The sequence below is a fragment of the Lagopus muta genome, chromosome 6, assembly GCF_023343835.1.
Source record: "Lagopus muta isolate bLagMut1 chromosome 6, bLagMut1 primary, whole genome shotgun sequence".
Classification (NCBI taxonomy): domain Eukaryota; kingdom Metazoa; phylum Chordata; class Aves; order Galliformes; family Phasianidae; genus Lagopus; species Lagopus muta.
In genome coordinates this window covers 52,353,349-52,374,364 of record NC_064438.1, presented here as the reverse complement: position 1 = coordinate 52,374,364, position 21,016 = coordinate 52,353,349, and the positions used below count along the sequence as shown (strand labels likewise).

The 21,016-nt window shown below is 44.1% G+C and overlaps 1 long non-coding RNA gene across 1 annotated transcript; it reads left to right on the top strand.

Moving 5' to 3' along the window:
• Positions 1-3,895: 3,895 nt before the first annotated feature.
• Positions 3,896-15,240, top strand: LOC125695568 (uncharacterized). Its single transcript, XR_007377995.1, has 3 exons — positions 3,896-4,089; positions 5,047-5,178; positions 13,890-15,240. It is a non-coding gene; the product is annotated as an uncharacterized LOC125695568 (long non-coding RNA).
• Positions 15,241-21,016: the final 5,776 nt, after the last annotated feature.

The window sequence follows — 21,016 nt, the reverse complement described above, 5'->3', positions numbered from 1 at the left end:
GAGAGTGGAAAGTGGGACAGTCCAGTGGGGGCAAACCAGGAGCGCCGAGGAGAATCCTGTGAGTTAATTACTGAGCTTTGGGCTTTGCCTTCTGACTCTGGGCCTTTCTGACCATCACTTCCTTGCCTTCCCTCTTGTCTTTCAAACACCTACCCATGTCAGTTTCCTTGTCCCACACCTCCCTCAGCTTTGACCTACAGCTTTTCACCTGCATCTCTTCTGCTTTGCTGGGTCTTACACAGAATTAACTTGCTTGCTTCCCACTTCCTCAACTTCATTGCACAGACTTCCCATGCAGACAAGGCAGAGATCTCTGGAAGACATCCTTGGAGAAAGAGTAAAAAAAAAAATAAGGAAAAATGTAAGTAGTTATATCCCCTACAGTGCTATGCAGATTCCCTATCAACTTTGGGAGTTCAGGCTTGAGAAATTAGGACATTTCACCAGATGTCTGGGATAGACTGATGACTTCAAATGTCTTAATACTGCAGTACCTAAAATTGCTGTAAAAGGGAATAGGAGAGATTAGATACAGCACTGAATGGAAATCAAACAGCTTTGACATGTCTTTGGGCACCTGACATGGGAGCAGCCAAAACCTCTAATTACCTGGAATTTTGGCTTAACTAGTACAGTGGGGAGCTGAACACCAGGCTTTCCTTTAAAAGAAAGGAGAGTTAAACATGCAGTATTTCAACTGTATTTATATTAAAAAAGAGAGAAAAGTTCCATCTGCTTTTTTGTTTTGCACACAGAGAAACTTCAAAGACTTCTTCATTGTTTATTTTTATAGATGGAGTTATAAAAACATATATACAACTGTACAAATACACAGCATTGAACAACAGAAGGGCGTGTGTATGTGTACATATACACTCACACTGAATTATAGATTCATGGTGGATCCAAAACCACTTATTTATGTAAACAAGCCATGAGTGCAGGGCATGATCCCTCAGAAAGTACCGCCCTGATAAGAAATCGTGCTTTTGGATGAGCAGGTTGGGGAGCTGCACGTTGGCAAGGACAGGAAGGGTCACCTCCTGCTGAATGCGCGCTGCTGGAACATCCCTGGTCCTGCTGGGGCTGCAGCTCTCTGGTCCTGCAAACCTCGCTATTTGAATCTGACGGCAGCAACTTTCTCCTTCCAAGTGCCATATCACTCCCTGGCACACTGTGTGCCTTGGCTGAATCCCTCAGTGCCCTGGTGGCTGCATGTGAAGCTGTGCAAAGCCTGGCTGAGCATGGCAGCGGCTGCACCTTGTACCTCTTGTGTGCAGGATGAACCAAGGCAAATCCTAAGTTGTCGCGTTGCATTTGGAGTAGTGACAACTCTTCAACATATGGAAAGGGGCCAGCTACCAGACCAGCTCAGTTTTCCTTGTTTAATCTCTTAAGCACATTTGCAGGCTTAACTGCTTGAGTGGCAGAACCCCCATCAGCAATTTAAAAAAGCAATTATTGTGAATCTGTTCAGAAAATACTTTTATCTGCGAGATCCTGCCCAGCTACCGCATAATGGAAATGGTATGAATCACCCTGAAATATTAATTGATAAGATTTATGACCTTAAAAATATTATGAAGAACAGATTATAAGACATGCGCAGTTTGGCTCTGTCCAGGGGGGACACAGCATTTTAATGAAAGAGTGCTAATTATCACAAAAAAATGGTGGAAAATTCTTTAGTGGAGAAGAAAAGTTCCATGTGTGATCAGTCGTGCATTATGCCCTTCGTGTAACACAAAAGAAAGCACACCAGATAGGTTACAGCTCTGCAAATCCCTACTGGAAAAGCTGCATTTGCAGAGTATGTTTCAGAGCTGTGTGCTCTTCTGAGCCTCCATTGCAGAGGCGTGCACGGCAGCTCCGCTCCCTCTCATCTTCCTGCTGCTAGCTGCTCAGTTTTCATAAGAACGAGCTATTGTCTGTAGTTATTGAATGACATTTCGGAGAATTTCCATCTGTATTTTATTGTGCATGCCGTGAAACTTCCACCACCCTCCACCGGTTATCGCGTTGTCGGAGATTAAAGAGAGCCAGTGGCTCGCCTAATTCACCGCCTCGCTCCTGCTCAAGCTTGTCCTATTTTCAGAAGTGTTTACCTGATTAGCACATGCAATTACTGATGTGTGCATAAGGCTCAGCTTGGTTTTTGAATGTTCCCTGAACCTTTCCTTCTAGATCAAAGCTCCCACGTCCTCCCGCGCTCCATCAGCCTCCTGCTGCAGTCAGTGCGACTTTGGCTGTTAACTTTGGCCCGCGAGCACATTCCTGCAGCTCAGGATTAGGTGTGGGCTCCAGCGCTGTGCTGCACCACGACCTTTGTTAGACACAGCATCTGAGCCGCCGTGTTTTTACATTATCAGTCAGCGGTGAATTCCTTACCCATTTTTTTAATGACTTTTGCAGAGAGCGGTCAGATGCTATTAAAGTTTGACTGAATTAAATTGAAGAAACTAATTTTGCTCTTAGTATTTTATTTCAGTGTGTAACTTGATTTTTAAGAAGCACTTTGTATGGCGTGGCCATTTGCATTTGCTTTATAAGCATAACATAAAGGTTTCCCTGGAGTCATGGATAAATTGCCTTCTACGTCCCCATCCTAATTAACACCATGTATGTTGCCTAACTCCTTATAATTCACCCCCATGCACAGTATATAGAACATGATTGGAAAAATAATTTGAAGCAATGAGAAAAAAAAAAAACTTTTGTCATATATAGGATACAGCCAAGTACATTCCCAATCAAATTAGATTAAAAAAGAAAGGACAGCGGCACTGAGACATCCGGCATTGAAAATAGACACCGAAGGCTTAATTAAAATGTGTGGCTGTGTTTTTAAAGGAGACTGCAGCAAAGGACAGACACAAAACACTTCCTGCTGAACAGTGTGGGGACCTGGCCATGTCTCTGTGACCAGGTTGGGGCTGCTCCAGTCCTGGGGAGAGTTCCCAACCCTACAGCTCGTTCTGCAGCCCCAATAATTGCAGGGCTGGGGTCTGCCATGCAGACTGATGAGCTGCTGCAGCTGAGTAAGTCCACATCTTGCCTTGCAGCAGAGGGGGGCAAGTCTCTGAATGCTTCTAGATTGTAAGTGCTGTCTGAGCAGGCTGTGGGGATTTCTCATTCTTCTTCCTTTTTTCCCTCCTTTTTCCCTGTGGAGCCTGGAAGACTAATGCGATTTGGAGAGAGAGCAAGTGTCAGAGGGCTCAGTTCTCTATGCACCAGCAGTGGGACCAAACTCCAAATGGAGAGGTTAGCCCCTTACCGCCTGCTCGTTCACACAAGTTAATCAGATCACCTGTGTGTGATCCAGGACACTGCTGCAGGACATTGCTGCACCCTGCATCAATTACACATGGAGGCAGGCAAAGAACTGAAGCAGCCCACAGCCATTTGACAGCAGCACTTGTCACATCAGCCAAAACAGCTGTCACATCGTCTGTGAACTGCAGGTGTCCAAGGCTAGGTTGGATGGGGCCCTGGGTAGCCTGAGCTGGTGCCTGATGTAGTGCTTGGCAACCCTACCTATGGCAGGGGGGTGGAACTAGATGATCTTTGAGGTCCCTTCCAATCCAAACCTGTCTACGATTCTATGATCCACCACCCTTGTGCTCCTTTCAAGCAACACTCCATCTTTTCCATGGCGTCAGCAAACTTGGGACCCCATGAGCCTTCAGACTCTTCCCACTGCTTGGCTCTCCTCTGTAGGGATTGTCATGAGAGGCTTTTAAAGTCGTGTTGCACTTACCAGAGGAAGAAAAGGGAAAAATATAAATATACGGTCATTGTTTCTATCCTTGCACTTAAAAAATAAACACTGCCTTTTGATGCTTCAGAGAAGATGTGGTGTCATTTCCTGAAGGAGAAGGAGGGGGCAAGAGGACTGAGAAGAAAGGCAAGTGGGAAAACAAATGCTTTTGATTTAAAATAAAATAAATAAATGTATGTGTTTATATTGTCCAGGAAGAGAAAGAAAGAAAGAAAACTGTCCACCCTTTTCAGAAACCACTGATTTTCCATTGTAAAGAAAGAATTAAAAAAAAAAACAAACAGAAGTTCCTTGCTTGCTGATTGATTTGGGTAAGTAAATGCAATACAAATTTTCCTCCTGTGTTGTTTGGTAACAGCCAGCCCTCTGTCCTTGTGCAGATGTTCAGGGAACAGGGTTCACCCTGAGCCTCCTCAAGCTCAGAGTGGAGACCAGAAGACACCTCTTTGCCCCCGAGTGAGAGCTGGGGCTCCATGTCCCAGCATCACCCATATGCGTGTCTTTATGCTCATCCTTCCACTGACACTGAAGCAGGGTCTGGTGCAAATCCACATCTTGCTGACCTCAGCTTGCATCAGCTTGCTTGGCCCCACCTGGGGCCAAGGTAGGATGGGATGCTCCCACACATTGAAATGGGTGGGATTGCTCCACACTGATCCTCACTGGAACAGGTTGCCCAAAGAGGCTGTGGATGCCCCATCCCTGGAGGCATTCAAGGCCAGGCTGGATGTGGCTCTGGGCAGCCTGGTCTGCTGGTTGGTGACCCTGCACTCAGGAGGGGGGTTGAAACTAGATTGTTGTGGTCCTTTTCAAGCCAGGCCATTCTGGCTGTGATGATTCTATGTACCAGAGACTGGGAAGGAACACCAGTCTGTTCAGATTCTAATTTTACTTGGAGAGAGGACTGCATCTAATACAGGCTAAGGGAAGAAGACAGTATCAACTAATTGGTTACAGCTTCACAAAACAGCACGAAGGATATATTGCTGGCATAGCCATGGTGGTCTAAGGGATGAAGCTAAAGCATTCAAAAGTATTTTGTACCAGAAATGACTAAATTAGCTCCAGCTAAAGGCAGCTGAAAGAAATGTGCCTATCTGAGCAAAGCCTGGCGAGCTAGATCCCCACCATACAAATAGAGGCAATCTTCTCCGCAGCCCCACATATTTTGCAGGTACGATTTAGTATGACTTGAGAGCAAACTTAAAGTACTTCTGCCTTCCCATGAATTCTGATCTTTCTTCTTTTTTTTTTTCTTTTTCCTTCAGAAGTAAGAAAATCTGCCCTGAGCATCCATTGTTCCTGCATGGGTAATGAAACATTTGCTCTGGGAGCTTTGGTCACTCTGCTACTCACTTGCAAGGTGCTGGGAAGCTGTTCTGCATTCAGCAATGCTGCAGGTACTTGAAATGCCAAAAAAGTCAAGCATGAGATGTTTATTAATTGGGAAATGCATATCTTGTAGGCTGAAATGGAGCGCAGAGAGGAACTGATTCAGGGTGCTGAAACACAAGCTGAAGTTTATTCGCCTTTTATGAAGGGAAAGGATAGTCACAAACCAAATTCCTCCCTGCATTAACCAAACTGCCAATTGCTGGGTACAGCTCTCGTTAAATCAAATCTTTCCTGCTCTAAACTGCAGCTGTCAGTTCTTTAACTGAATATATTGACTATGAAACCTATCACCGGGGAAATCACATCCATATTCTATTCCAAACATACAGTGGTTGTTTACCAATCTCTGAACTCATAAATAAGGTACAAAAGAAGAGTACAATTTGGAATTACATGAAATGCTCCAAAAATTCCTCTAGTAAACTGAGATCTGCTTTCCTGGTCACTGGATATGGAGCTTTGTGCCTTCCAGCTTTGTGCTTTTCCTTCCAGCTTCTCCTTTAGGATACAAAATCATGTAGTATGGTACTAACACTTCTTAAATAAGCTTTGCTCATCGATACAGTACTAATGGGCTGATGGGCAAAGCTAGCTAGAAATGCAGATGAGATTAATGTAAGGAAGAATACGTATTATTATGAAATGCAACAAAGTCATATTTCAGGATTTCCCACAGATTGGGAGTGGGAAGTAAATGAGTGGAATTGGTCAGTGTGAAAATCAGACAACTTTAGATTTTCATATTTTGAATATTTTTTTGAGGCCTGTGCAGTCTGTGATTGCATTTATTATATTCTGAGAGTATCCCACAGCACTGGTTTCCTAATTTTCTAGCTCAGGTATGCATCATGGCCTTGGGCACCTACAAGGATGGGGCACCCACAGCTCTGGTCAGCAGTGCCAGGGCTTCACCACCAGTGAAGGTTTTCCCCCTGACATCTAATCTGTGTCCTCCCTCTTTTAGTTTAAAGCCATTTTCCCATGTCCTATCATCATCTACCCATGTAAAAAGTTGATTTTCCTCTGTTTATAATCTCCCTTTAAATACTGAAAGGCCACAGTGGGGTTTCCCTGAGCCTTCTCCAGCCATCCTGCTTTCTAGCACCCTGAGCTTCAGTGGGAAAGCTCTGCTTTTTGAAAATAACTTTCCAAAGCTCGTCTCTTTGTCTCTGGAAGGGTTAAAAACCAAAAGCCCACATTCAGATAACCAGAACAGTGGCTCCAAATATTTTGTCTCGAGCCCCTTTCTGGTAAGGATCCACAGACAGCTCTTGAGCTGTGCACGCTTAGCACGAAGCAGTGCTGCGGTCACAGTCAGGAGCTGGGCTCAAGCACACTGTCAGGCTGGGGCTCAGCAGAGTGGGGCTTAATTCCTGGAGCTGACATGGCTTTCCTGTGTGATTTTTGGCCGGTCACCAAATCTCTCTGGGCCTCGTTCCCTGTCTGCAAAATCACACCTCTCCGACCTGCTTCCCCTCAAGGGAGTGAGGAGAGGCCGCCTGTGAGCATGTGTGTGCAAGGGGGGGGCTTGCCTCTCGGACAGGGCCCCCAGACAATCTCACAACTCCAATCATGAGATAAAGCAAGGAGATTATCCTAAACGGTCTGGCAGATGTTGGAGAGACTCCAGGCCTGGTGCGGTCGGGAGGTGCTGCGCAGGCTGCTTGTGCAACGCTGAGGAGCCGTGCTGTCCTTTTGCAGCCCGCTCCGGTGAACAATCTGTGATTTATTTATTGCAGAGCAGTTTCTGAGTCACCTCTTTCTCCATGTAATGAAAACAGTGAGAAAGTGAGTCATTTGGAGAAACACAGCCTGCAGCACTCGGCTCTCACCCTGCTTCCAGGGGAGGGGAGAGCCCTGCAGGTGGGCTTGGAAGGGAGGGAGAGCAGGAGAAGCAGCTTGCTTCTCCCCGAGGATTTTTGTCTGACCTTGGAAAAGTCACGTAGCCTTGTTAGGATTTAGGCCATGAACTGGGAATAGAAACCTGGCCTTGCACGGAAGGGTGTTTTTTTTATAGGATGACACTGTAAGAGCTGTGAGACTGTTGGCTTCTGTGCTAACAGGGTCTTTCCAGGAGCCCTGGGCAGGGAGAGTGATGAAAGCACAGATGTAATAACTGGCTGGAAATATGTAAAAGGTGGATGCAAAGATAGAGAGAGCATGCCATTCCCCATGGAGAGGAGATAGGAAAAGAAGTACTATCCTGAAATTACAGAAAGGAAAGAAATAGGGTAATTGTTAGGAAAAACCTTCTGAAAGTGCAGTACTGCATGCTGGAATGGATTGTCTGGGGAGAGGGAGGACTCCTCAGCCTTGGGATTTTGACCCTGGTCAGATGCACATCTGCTTGGGGTGTTCAGGTGGGGCTGCTTCAGTCTGGTTTTTGGGTTTTTTTTTTGGCTGCATGCAGAGAGGAGCTAACTGCATTCCCTGAACAGGCTGGCTTTTAGCAGGTCCTTCTATGACTAATAGTTTCAGCATATCTGAGTGCAAAGATGACAAATATTTAACTTGCCTAATTATTTGCTTCACTCAGTCTGTCCTAATGCTCTTTGATATTTTTCCTTCTCCCAGTGGCATGGGTAAGCAAACTCAGTGCTTCCTTTGTCTGTGTAAAATTTACTTCTCTGTTCATCAACCCCCTCCTTTCATGCTGCCATCATTCCTTGCTGCCTTCTGGTCTATCTCCATTTGTGAGACTTCCTCCATCCTGCAGGCATCATGTACCTGTTTCTGGCTGCACAGATTTGTTAATCAAGGCATTTGATAATGGTTGGCCTTTGGTCTCCTCCTCCTGCTGGTTCATTGAAGTGTTCAAGCTTTTTGGATGCTGTTGCCCAGAGTTCAGAAGGAACATCAGCAAGGCTGGAACTGTAGAGCCTTCATGAGGTGTTCATCTAAGAAATGGAAGAGTGGATGAAACTCAAGGATGCATAAAGACTGGGATAGGAAGAACTTGGCATTTAACCTCCAGAGTGTTTCATTATTTCACAAATCAGTGCTAGTGACATTTCTATCTGAACAAGCAGATGGAGGAAGGTGTCTTTCAGGAAGAGAGGAGAAAAGCATCTCCTTCAGCTCAAGTAGAATCATAAAATCACAGAATGGTTTGGGTTGGAAGGGATCATTAAGATCACCTAGTTCCAGCTCCCAGCTATTGTCAGGACACCTCCCTGTAGACCAGGTTGCTCACAGCACCATCCAGCCTGGCCTTGAATGCTTCCAGGGAGGGGACATCCACAACCTCTCTGGGCAACCTGTTCCAGTGTCTCACCACCCTCACAGTAAAGAATTTCTTCCTAATATCTAGTCAAAATCTGGCCTCTTCCACTTTAAAGTCATTTCCCCTCATCCTGATGCTAGATGCCCTTATAAAAAGTCCCTCCCCAAGTAGACCATGTGAGGGATGTTGGGTGCCCTCTACAATAGCCACAGATGGAAGTGGTGGGTGAGAAAACTCAAGTGACAAGGACAAAAAGCTGTGAGCTGGGCCATGTGAATGGTCTCCGCATCAGCATGTGGGTGTTTACAGCCGTCAGAGCTGTGAGCTTCTACAGAAATGAATCAGGTTGAATATTAACAACTTCTCAGAAAGAGTGGTGATGCAGTGGCAGAGCTGCCCAGGGAGGTGGTGGAGTCACTGTCCCTGAAGGTGTTCAAGAACTGTGGAGACGTGGCACTGGGGGACGTGGTCAGTGGACATGGTGGGGTTGTGTTGATGGTTAGGCTCGATGATCTTAGAGATCTTTTCCAACCTTAATGATTCTAATGAGAGGTCGAGAATCTCGGAATAGTCTTAAGAAGGAACTTGACAGATTTTCAATAGTCTCCTGAGTCCTTCCAGTCCTACGTTTCTAAAAAGATGCTGGAGAAAAAGAAGAGCTAGAGATAGGATAACAGAAACACCAAGACAGCTCTCTGAAAAGAGACAGCAAAGAATTAGAAACGTGTGAAGGGAGAAGTGGAAGTTGGTGAGATAAAAGCTGAAAAACCAAAAAATTCCAAAAAGCACACCCAGCCTCTGTCAAACAGTGCAGGGAATGCAAATCAAGCTTTGCACCACCCCCTCCTCATCAGATAGGGACTTCCAGTAACACTGAAAAGTAGATCTATCCCTCGTTGATGCAGCGTGCAGGGAACCTGTGGGAAGCAGCTACCATTAGGCATCACTGAGCCAGGGCATCTAGCAGGAAGGATTAGAGCTGGAGAGGGGTATTGAGAGCATCTGTGGTTATGTATGTATGGATAAAAATAAGCATTATAAATGCACAGGCTTCCAGGCACAACCTCAAACTCCTCAGGGCTAAGAAACCTCCCTTACAAGTAGGTTATTCCATAGCTCTCCATGGCATTAGCTACTGTCAGAGACAGGATACCGGACTAGACGGGCCCCTGGCAATTCCTCTACAGAAAGTGTATTTCCAAAATAAAGATCCTGAAAAAAATATCCCTGTAACAAAGAAGAAATTATTGAGTTGTTTATTAAATAAATTCATTTGAATAGGGAGAACAGCAGATCCTTTGTTCTCCTCCTCAGTTTGAACGGTGGGGCTTGGAAGGGAAAATGAAACCACCGCTCCAGGAAGCAGAATAGGGTCCTCAGTGCTTGCTTCTAGCAGAATAAAAGGCCTATATTTAGAGGATTCCAAGTATTTGAGATATACTGAACTGGTGGCTGTTTTGGGCAAATTTCCAAACCCATCTGATTTTCCACGTAAGTGAAACATTTCAGTAACATAAGAAGTTGCAAAAAAGAGCTGAAAATGGTGTTTTGCTATCTTTACAAGGGCTGAAAACGGTGTTTTGCTATCTTTACAGCCGATCTGCCATATTTAATACAATTTTGAGAGAGCACGTATGATAGGATTTGATACAATTGATATTAAGCTGCATCTGATTTTAGAACGGGTGTATATTTTCATGCATGTATCCACAAATGCATAGGCACAAACATGCTCTGAATGAGCACATATAGATATACACTGTGTAAGTTATTCAGGCTTTTCTCCTGTTCATTGCTTGCTTAATTATTCATTCACTCATTGTCTTGAGACACCTGTCTGTCTATCTTGCCATATATCTACCTATCTATCATGGGACGGCCTGGGTGTATTACAGCATAAGTTCTCTAAATTTGTGCAGAATGTAGTGCCTTTGGTTTAATAGCTCTAATAACTCTATTTTAAAGGAGAAATACAGATGCATGAGACTCTGATAAAGTATGGCAATTGCAGTGCCTCGGTGAATCACTGTAACAGGTGTGGAGTCCTCTAGTCAATAGTTTGCAGATACCTTAGGCTGATACAACAACCATGCCAGGTGCAAATTGCATCTTACTTTAAGAGAAGTGGTTTTTATAGCTACCTTTGGAGTATCACAGTGGAAATAACAGCAATTTCTGTTGTGAGCCTTCCATCACCCCATGCAGATCTCACTCCCTTCCCTCCTTTTTTGATTGATCATACATTTTGCATAGACCATTTGGGTTTGTGATTCCTATGCTTGTTCTCTATCTCACAGTAAATCTTCACACAGAGGAAAATTACAGTGTGAGTCTTTGATTTCTGCATCAGTTTTGTGTGGCCCAAAGACACTTGTCTTAGCTCTTCAGCTCTTTTAGTGCTGCCTTTATTATGATGTGATCTTCCAGGTAAGAGCTGAAGACAGTTTCACGCTTCAGGTTTTCCTCTATGCCTCGAGTTTTGTAATAGCCGGCCACAGCTAAAGGCTTCAAATCAGCAGTGGACAACTTTAAGCACAGAAACTTAAGTGGAGTTTAGATGGCATAAGGATGACATAAGGATAAGTCAAGCAGACCGTCATCAGATGCAATGTCATGAATGCCTGCAAGTCACTCACTCCTGAGAGACAGGATGTGCTGTCAGTCCTTGCCTGATCTGACTGCTCACAGCCTTGCATACATGGTGTGTTTCTGCAGAGGTGACTCAAACACTCATCTGCTCTAGGAGCTGCTTAGAGATGACCCAGCTTGTGAAACTCAAGGAAACTCAGAAAATTCTGTGATGCTGACAAACCCAGGGCGTCACAGAGCTAAAAGAGAGAGAATGGTAACGTCTGAGATAAATGGGCTTCTCCTGTGTGACCCATGAGCACCAACAAACATCATGGAACGACTTCTAAGGGGCTGTGAAAAGGAAATGCCCAGCAGAGGAAATCTACTGACAGTAGATTTACTAATCTACTAACACATATGTCATGGAGTTATTTTTGTTAATGCACATGAGACAAAGATTTTACCCTCTCCTTACTTAGGAACTATTATGGGGTCACCACTAGCTAGATATTATCCTTGTTTTATAATCATCCAGGATATATAGGTTGACATTTCCAAAATATTCATTACTTTCGGTGCAGTGAAAAAACCTAGCATAGGAAATGAAGAAATGTTGTTTCTTTTCTCCAAGCATTACTAAATGATTTGTTTCAACCTATTTTTAAACATTTTGGTAGTGCTTTTTTCAATATTATATAAATAGAAAGCCCAACAAATTGCTACAAACAGCAGCTTAGATCAAACCTGTATTGCTGACTGATTTGAGGAAACATATACACGGAAGCTCTCTATTTTAGACACATTGGAGATTAAGATGTGATCTCCAGTGCTGTTCATTGGCAACCAGTTCTGCAGACTCAGAGTGTTTAAGCTAAGCAATTACCTGTATGCTACCTGTATAAGACATTGAGATTTTGGAAAGGGTCCAGAGGAGGGCGACTAAGATGATCAGGGGGCTGGAGCACCTCCCCTATGAGGACAGGCTGAGGGAGTTGGGCTTGTTCAGCCTGGAGAAGAGAAGGCTGCGGGGTGACCTCATTGCAGCCTATCAATACCTGAAGGGAACCTACACCCAGGAGGGGAGTAAACTCTTCAAAAGGGCTGACAACATCAGGACTAGGGGAAATGGATCCAAGTTGAAGGAGGGAAGATTTAGGTTAGATGTTAGGGGGAAGTTCTTTACTAGGAGAGTGGTTAGGCCCTGGAACGGGCTGCCCAGGGAGGTTGTGGATGCCCCGTCCTTGGACGTGTTTAAGGCCAGGTTGGACGGGGTCCTGGGCAACCTGATCTGAATGTGTATGTTGGTGGCCCTGCTAGGCAGGGGGGTTGGAACTACATGATCCTTGGGGTCCCTTCCAACCCGGGTGATTCTGTGATTCTGTGATTCTGTGTATGTTAACATGAGTTGAAAGGAGATGGATAGAAGTCAGGATAACTCCACCCCCTGGAAATCACTTCTTTGTGAATTCCTCGCCCTATTCATCCTTGTCAAGGTTTGTTCTATTGAGCATGTTCTTCTGAAGTTTGGCCTTTTAGACTCAGGAGAGGACTCCCTTGATAGATCCATCTGCAACATATAATGCTTTTAGAGCCTTTCATGCTGTTCCATTTTCCTAATGTGGCCTTCATTATCTTCTATTTCTTGTCCTATTATTTTTCTTAGGAAGGATGTTCTGATTCTAATACTTTACAACTTTTTAAAAGCCACAAACAGTTATTCAAAGGCCTGACTCTTTCCTCTGATGCCACTTTGTGATGGTGATTTTGCATGGCCTGCTTGACATTGAATCATATCTGAAACAGGTCTCACTAGCCAGCACTATGCTCAAGCCTAAAATGGCAGCTTCCAAAAAGCACTCTGGGTGCTGCTCTCATCCAGCAGCCGTTTCTCACAGAAAGGCAGGTGTCAGCATTGACCTTGCACTGATGAAATCCTTGGCTGATCCCGACAAGGTTCACCTCCCTCAATATTAGTGTTGAAGCTGACATCCTCCGGACTCCACAGAGCATGACTGGGAACAGCACGACCTGTGGAGCCCAGCAGAAGGAAACACATCAAAATAAATACCCTTTTTCTCATGTGCAAGGGCAGAATTGATACCCTGGTCAAAAAGCCAAGTGCTGCCACAGCAGTTCTTGGTTGTAGGCATGTGTTTATTGGCTTTAACAGGGTGTCGGAGAGTATGCCTATCCAGACTTGTGGAACAGATATTAAAACATCCCTTAAAATGATTTGTTATGTATGGTTAGTGTGGCGTGAAGAGTCCAGGGTCTTAACTACTAGATGGGGAACAAAGATACAGAATGCCTTGCTTTGAGGTTTCATATCACACCTGATAAATTCGCTTCCTGAAAAGGAGGGAGTAATCACTGGGCAGATCTATAAGATCTGGATGAGGCACTCTAGGCTGCATCCTTACAGGAGGCAAGCTGTTCCACCTGGGTACATCCAGCCCTTTAATTTGACAAGTGCTCCAAACTTTGCCTGTGTGCATCTCAGATCTCCAAAGGATCTGATTGATGAATGAGTCTACACAGCACAAGCCTAGTCTGAACCCAGCTAGTGTAAATTATCTTGGGACCTGCTCCACCTGACTTTCTCCTGCCCACTGCAGGAATAGCCTTCTTGTGACAAAGTGAGAGCCCTTGTGACTGCAACATGAGACCGTGTGCTTGAACTCAGAGTGAAAAAGGGAAGGAAGGAGTGATGGAAAGCATCACCTGTGCTGCCCTTATGGAAGTGTATTTGATAGAGCCATCAGTATAGAGCTGCTACAAAGATTTAGTGGAAACAGCAAGTGTGGAAAGTATTTTCTACTGACAGAACAGCTAAGCTAACTTTACAGTGGAGACTTTACCTCTCGCATTATCTGACTGCTGGGATTTAAGCCCTAATCCTTTTCATTTTTTTTTTACTTCCAGCACCTTGTGGCTCGAGGTGTGCTTGATGAACAAGGTTGAACTGGAATCTTTGAGCAAGAATCCTCTTAAGTCTGAACACTGGAAAACTGGTGAAGAGTGAAGTGGGAAATACAGAGTGTGAGCTCCCAGGCTCCTGTGCCTGGCGGACACTGCAACAAGATCCAGCACAGGTGAGATCTCTCCTGGCTGGTTGAATCTGATCTAAATCTGCACAACTGCTGAAGGTCTAATCCCACTCCATACCTTTACACTCATCTCCACTTCAGCATGACTTCATGCCACCTAACAAACCCTACAGAAACAGTAGAGTGGTTTCTTTTCAGATGGCTTAGGTCTGCAAGATAGCTGAGTGCAGGGAGGAGGCAGTGATGTCTAGTGAAGGTAGCTCGTATCTCTCTGCACAAGTCCACTGCTCTGCAGCTTGGGACGAAGAGCTGCTGCTTGTTCCTGAGCCAACAGATTCTGACTAGCTGCACTCACTGCTGAAGAGCAGCATTTTGCTGCACAAGCCATCATATCAGCTTTACGGTCATGGTAATTTCTCCACGGCAGGCAGAGGAGCTAGCCCTCAGTGAGGCATGCAGTCATGTTATGCTTTGAACATAAGCTGATTTTGCCTTGGAAGTAAGATACCACATTTCCTGGCACCCACACACTGAGCATTCTCTCCTCTCACACACATGCAGCCAGTTTTCAGCTTTGAATTCTCTGTGTTGAGAATAGTGATAGCCCACTCTCCCCCCAGCCCCCAGATTTGTTCACCGTGGGTGATCAGCCATTTCCAGCTTCTTCAGAGACAAAACCTTTCTTTGCTTTAATCTTTGAGGGCTGCAGAAGTGTCAGAGCAATGAAAGATGGGAATGAAATTCTCTGCCAGCCTTCATGCAATTATTAAGCACTACATTCAGAAGCTTTACTTTGACAATATATGAATAAAGGCAAAAACAGCATTTCACGGCAGATTATCCATCCCACCTGGGTCAGGACAGGATGCCATGATGCACAGTGCCAAAAAGAACACGGTCTGACTTTGAGCCAGGCTGGAGTTTCAGAGTTAGCAGCTGAAATCGCATTTCATCACAGGTGGGAGAACATTTCATGGGAAGAGAGGAGACCTGATGCACACTGATTGTGGGTGTTCACCTCACAGCCGTGTGGCAGTTCTGCCCACAGCAGGGGGTTGCAACTCAATGATCTTTAAGGTCCCTTCCAGCCTAAGCCTTTCCACCTATGATTCTGTTGAGAATATTTGTTTGCTTTGCCTGAGCAGGTAACACTTGCAGAATAGAGGCCCTTTTCATCCAATGGTGGATGAAGGCTAGCAAGGTGACTGCTTCAGGAAGATGCTGTTGCTGGACCATTTTGCACTTATGGATTGATTTAGGCTGGTATTTCACTGAGAAGGCAGGAGAATGGTGGAAAGCAGGGGCACATTTTTGATGCTTATGCTGAACTGAAGGAATCCCTGTGTCGGATCCCTCACAGTGTATGTGTAATAGTGGTGGCCATTCTTATTCAGCTCTATAGGAGCAGTTCTTTTCTGGCTAATTCACCAGCTGTGTGCTAACTGGCAGCTTCTGGGGCTCATATGAACAATGGTACATAGTGCACATATTCCATAGGATTAAAAAAAATAATAATCCTGCTTTGTTTTAGGCATAACTAGTAATTTGACCTTGTTTTTCTTCCACATCATAGTGCTATACAGTATGTGAGCACCATTCTAAAACTCTGTTCTTTATTGGAAGCTTGTAGAGACGTCCCTGCCTATAGTAGGGGGTTGAAATTATATGATGTGAAAAATCACTTCCAACCCAAACCAGTCTGTGATTCTATGATTCTAAGCTAAATGTTTAAAGGCATCCCCTGTCCAGCCATCATCCTGAATCAGTACTGAAAGACAGAATTCACTGAAATACTGTTCATTAATTAGATTGTGGCCTGGACCACAGCAGCATGGGTTCTGAACACCGAGGCTTATTTCTGTTTGGTTACTGAAGGATTGTGAAAAGGCTAGAGACAAGTTTAGAAGATGGTTCAAGAGGAAAACTGCTTGCTGGTGTAAATGCATTAATTATTGAGACAAATTTAGCTGGTTGGAACACTGCATAAATCAGCACATGGTCTGAAGCTTTTATGGAAATAATTGCATGTGCCTTTGCAGATGTCGAATTTCTAAGAGCCAGAGCTTTGGAGCTAGCAAACACGAAGGCAGACGTAAGAGGACCCGGCTGCTTTCAGGTTCCTGCTCAGCCAGACAGCCGAAAGAGATTTAATTTCTCCTGCAAAAAGTGAGACTGAGTGTCACTGTTGAAATTCCATACACTTCCCATTTATTACTCCTATGTGAAGATGTATTGTAGATAGTCATAGAACCAGAACAGACAAGTTTACACTAACTCAGGCTACACGACGAGCTTGCCAAAAACTTGAAATCATTGTGGGATATCTGATAACACATTATTAGCACTGCAAAGTAGCTGGATATCCCATGATCTTTCCTCCCTTGCCTTTCTCAGAATCTAAGTAGAGCGCTCCTGTTTCAAGAGGTTTTCAGAGGCTGCTTCACATTGGCTTCACATTGTTATAGATGAAATCTCTTTTTTTAAAAAAAAAACTTTTTTTTTTTTTTTTTTTTTTTTTTTGTGTGTGTGATGGACTTGCAAAATAATAGGCAGTGGTAGCAAAGTGATGGTTCATATATGGTCTGACTCTGAAATGGAAGATGTAGCAAAATGCCTGACAAGAAAGGCCCATCCTTTTGTATTGGTGTGAAGATGGCATCAGGTAAGGCTGTATGTGTGCTTACCCCCACAGTGATGTAGGAAATCAAGCACAGGGATCAACTTACCATGACTGATTGCTATCCCATTTAAGGTTTCCTTTGCTGTCCAAATTCCTTAACCAATATTGCTTCAGCTGCTTAACAAAAAGAAACATGAACGTTTGGTTTGATTCAGCAAAGTATTTTAGCATTCATCTAACACCAAGCACACAGGAAAACTGATTTTCAGGGGTCACGACCAAAAAGCCACATGAACAGAAGGATAGCTCTGTATTCATCTGAATAGCTACCTCCTTCATAGATAGTTTTTAACTCAGACTGTTGCTTGAAGTTGCCTTATTCAGAGAATTCCTGAGATTTCTGCTGAAGAGGTACCCACATAACCCATGGGGAATATGCTCGCCTGGCAGGAGATGTGGGTGAAGCTGCCTCAGCCAGTGGAGCCCTTTAGCAGAAGCAAGCAGCTAATGCTTTGGTTGGGAAAGTGCTCAATTACACTGAGATTGCCTGGGGAGGACAGGGAGTCTGCCATTGGAGGTCTGTAAGGATGATCTCCAGGAACAGTGCAGTCAAGCTGATCCTTTGTGAGAGCAGGATGATGGAGCAGATGACTGCCAGAGATCGCTGGGGGATTTCATGGTCCCAACAGAACTATAAGAACGTGAATAAAAGGTCAGATTTTTATACCTCATTTGTGTGCCCTGTAATGGAAGAGTGACAGGTAACTGTTAAATCAGTTTTTATTGATAAAATGCCAACTATCACTTAATATTTTAATCTGCAGGTATGGATTTCACCATAAGATGGAAACCACTAGATTCTAAATCACTATTTTTTTCAAGCATGTTTTCATTCTTGTTTTTTCATAACCTGAACAATCTGATCTTTAGGATATGATTGTAAAATAGTTTCCTATAACGGTAAATTTTGTGAAAAACACAGATCTGATAAAACAGCTTTTATTTCTTTGTTGGATTGACAGCATATTCCCTCACACTAGCTGATATTTTCAGATTGATTGCTAGGAGCAAGTTATACATTAAAGGAAGAAAAAAGAAAGAAAAGAACCTGGAGAGACTGATACCACACATCATGTCACTGATACACAACGTGGCATTGCCAGGATAGACTGACTGAGCAAATCACCAATTTAATTTGGAATTAAATGCACCGAGGTGGATATTTTTTACAATTAGTGATGATGTGGCTCAAGAAGTAATTTCTTCCTTCTTTCTGGGTTGACTGATGAGTTATGTGCTTGTGATGCATGTTGACATGGTGTAGTCATACTTCTCAGAACAGATGAATGGCTGAGAAAACCCTCCCCACTACACAGTTATTACTCAGCTTGCATCACATGGGAAATAGGTCTGAGAAGAGTGACTACAGCTTTGCTGCATGGAGAGAGCTTGAAAGCCTGCTGCTGGCTGCAAAAGAAACAAAAATTTCCTCGCTGTCTTTTGGAAGCATTGAACTACCAGCATAAAATTTGTCTGGTATGGGAAGCAGTGAGTTTACTCTTAACTCTGGGGAGAGGCAGTATAGTCACAAAGAGTGTTTCTCTCCTCCCAGCATCCTGGGTGGTTCTTGCACCCAGGTAGGCTGGGCCTAGAAAACCTGTTGAGTCTTTCATCAGGTCCTGGAAGGCACAAAGGGACACAAAGGGCAGAAAATTTGTCTCTGAGGATGAGGAAGATGCCTCAGCTCAGCTTGCTTGCTGAACTATTATGAGCACTGCGCTGGAGACATATCACCAACAGACACATGGAGTTTATCTCAGTTGCATGCCTGCCATCTTCCTACTTATTCAGAAACACATCTTGAGGGATAGGTGAAGTCATTTGGTGAGTCAGGGAAAGGCTTTGATTGAGTGGATGCAATATGTGAGCATCACTGTCTGTGACTGGCCAGCTTCCTTTTTACCTCAGAATAGCATCTGGGAGCTGAACGAACCTCCTCACTTCTGGTGGGCTGACCTTGGGAGGAAGTGGTAGAGAAATCAGCTGGGAGTAACCAGCTATTCAAAACAGATCAAAATCCTAACCAAGAAACTTCCTGAAAGGGTTACAGGGGAGAGGATGTGGAAACACCCAGGACATTCAGAACCTGCTAGCCAGCAAACTTTTGAAAAGAAACAACAAAGCAAGGCGGCCTCTCCTCCACTAATTGAGAGAAATAAAGAGTTGAAATACCCCCTGGAACCGATGAAAAATCAAGTCAGAAACAGAAATATTCATGCATTTACTCTACTGGAGGGTAAAGAATTTCCAAACCCAGTTTCTTTTGTGGAAACCTGGCTTCCTAGGGCTCGGAACGAGATGTTGAGAATATCCCACTGCATGTGGTTTGCTGGCTCAGGATCGCTGCCAGGGCCATCACTCCCAATAACAAGCAAAGCAAAATTGAGCTGCCAAGTTTCAAATGTTCATGGGAAAGGCAGGCTCATGACTGTAGAGAGTGCAATGAGGAAGCACGGGTTCATTTACTTCCAATTCAAACTGACTGTCCTCACTTGTTTTGCCATTGCCTCAGATAACACGGTTTCTTGTACTGACAGAGCCCAGTGAAAGTACACCCACAATTTAAGATAAGAGATGAAACTTACGGAAACAAGAAACCATCTGGGACATTGTAGGCTGTGATGCCTCTGCTTGAGAAGTCCAGAAGCAGATGTGAGACCCTTCTGTGGAGGACAGCCTTCAAGTCTACGCAATGCATGTCCTTTCCCTATACTAAATGCTCTCTCTTATTCTTCCCAGGGCTTTCTTCCCCTACCCTTTCCTTTTCATGATTGTAGTCTTCCTGCCAGTATGCTGACTGATGACCTCTTGTGGGCTACTACCCTGGTTCAAGTGTGTGGTTGCTCTTGAGACTTCCAGTCACTGCCAGGAAGCATCAGTGTGATACGGGGCAGCTCCCAGTTCTGCTCTGCCCCAGAGCTGCCCTATAGAGGTGTTATGATTTCAGTGATTTTCTTCAGTGACACCCCACTCCCATTAACCAGCTCACTGCAACACTTTGAGCACCCAGACAGCCTCTTTTGAAATATTTTTGATGCTATCTTCATATAATGTTGTCTCTTCCTCAGTATTTTAACTTTTGTACTATGTCAAGTACACGGAAAGAAAAGAGAAGAAAACTCTCATATTTGTCTGCACAGGTGAGTCTAGGACCATTTATAAAATTGTAAAAAAATACTCCAAAATATTGAGGTTAATTATCTGCATTTTAATTTAAAAATATTTTTAAAACAATGCATAACAAAAATAAAACAAAGGATAAAGAAAAAATATACTTGTTTTTCAGTTACTTACAGGCTTTCTTCTAAAGATACTCTGTGTGATGGACCCCTGAGCTGCTAGGGCAGCTGGAGAGGTGTCTCTATTCTGACAGAATGGAAGTACCCCAGTGTTCATTAACCTGATTGGGTTATTATTTTATCAGCCAAGCCCCTTCAGATTTTGCAGCATCAACAACTGTTTGAGTTCCCCCTCCAACACAAGCCTCTCTTTGTCTTAATGTCTTCCTCCTGATGTGATGAATCACTCTGTGAAGCTGCTGGCCTCTCTCCATTGCATATGGGGTGCTCAGGCCTTCTTGGAGGTTGTGAACTGGGAGGGGAGAATTTAGGAGTGCATATGCACATGGTCTTCTGTGCACCGGGAAATGAAAAAAGGGCTGGCAGCAAACCCTGAGCAGCACTGCTGTCACCAGCACCTGGCAGAACCCTTGTTTTCAACTCAGGAGCTCACGTACTGCATGTTCCAAGGTGGCAGGTCCAGGCAGGAGCAGGGAGAGGTCTTACGGCCCCAGTGCACCTAGGGCAGACCAAGCTGTGACTCAGTGAGCAAACACAGATGAGCCGTAAAGCATCAGCTGGCCTTGCTGCTGATCTCTGATGTGTCTGTTTGCTTCCCAAAGGATTGAGCAGTGAGGGAATAACCAGATAAGGCAAAAGAATGGCAGAAAATATTTGCCTCCTTTTGATATAAATGTATTTCCAGAACAACAATTTCCCTCATTGATGACATTCTTATAAGAAGGAAATAGTAAACAGAAATAGTAAACAAATTCATATAAGTCACTAAATAACAACAGTAATAATATGAGTATTTTCAACTAATACTTCATATTCTTTTGCAAACAAGAGGAGAGTATGCACTAGGGAATGGTGCTGCATCATCTAAGAAATAGGAACTCCTGTGTTTCCCTAATTCTTCTTAAGTTGTGCCAGGGGATGTTCAGATTGGATACTAGGAAAAATTTCTTCTCAGAAAGAGTAGTGATGCATTGGAACAGGCTGCCCAGGAAGGTGGTGGACTCACTGTCTCTGGAGGTATTT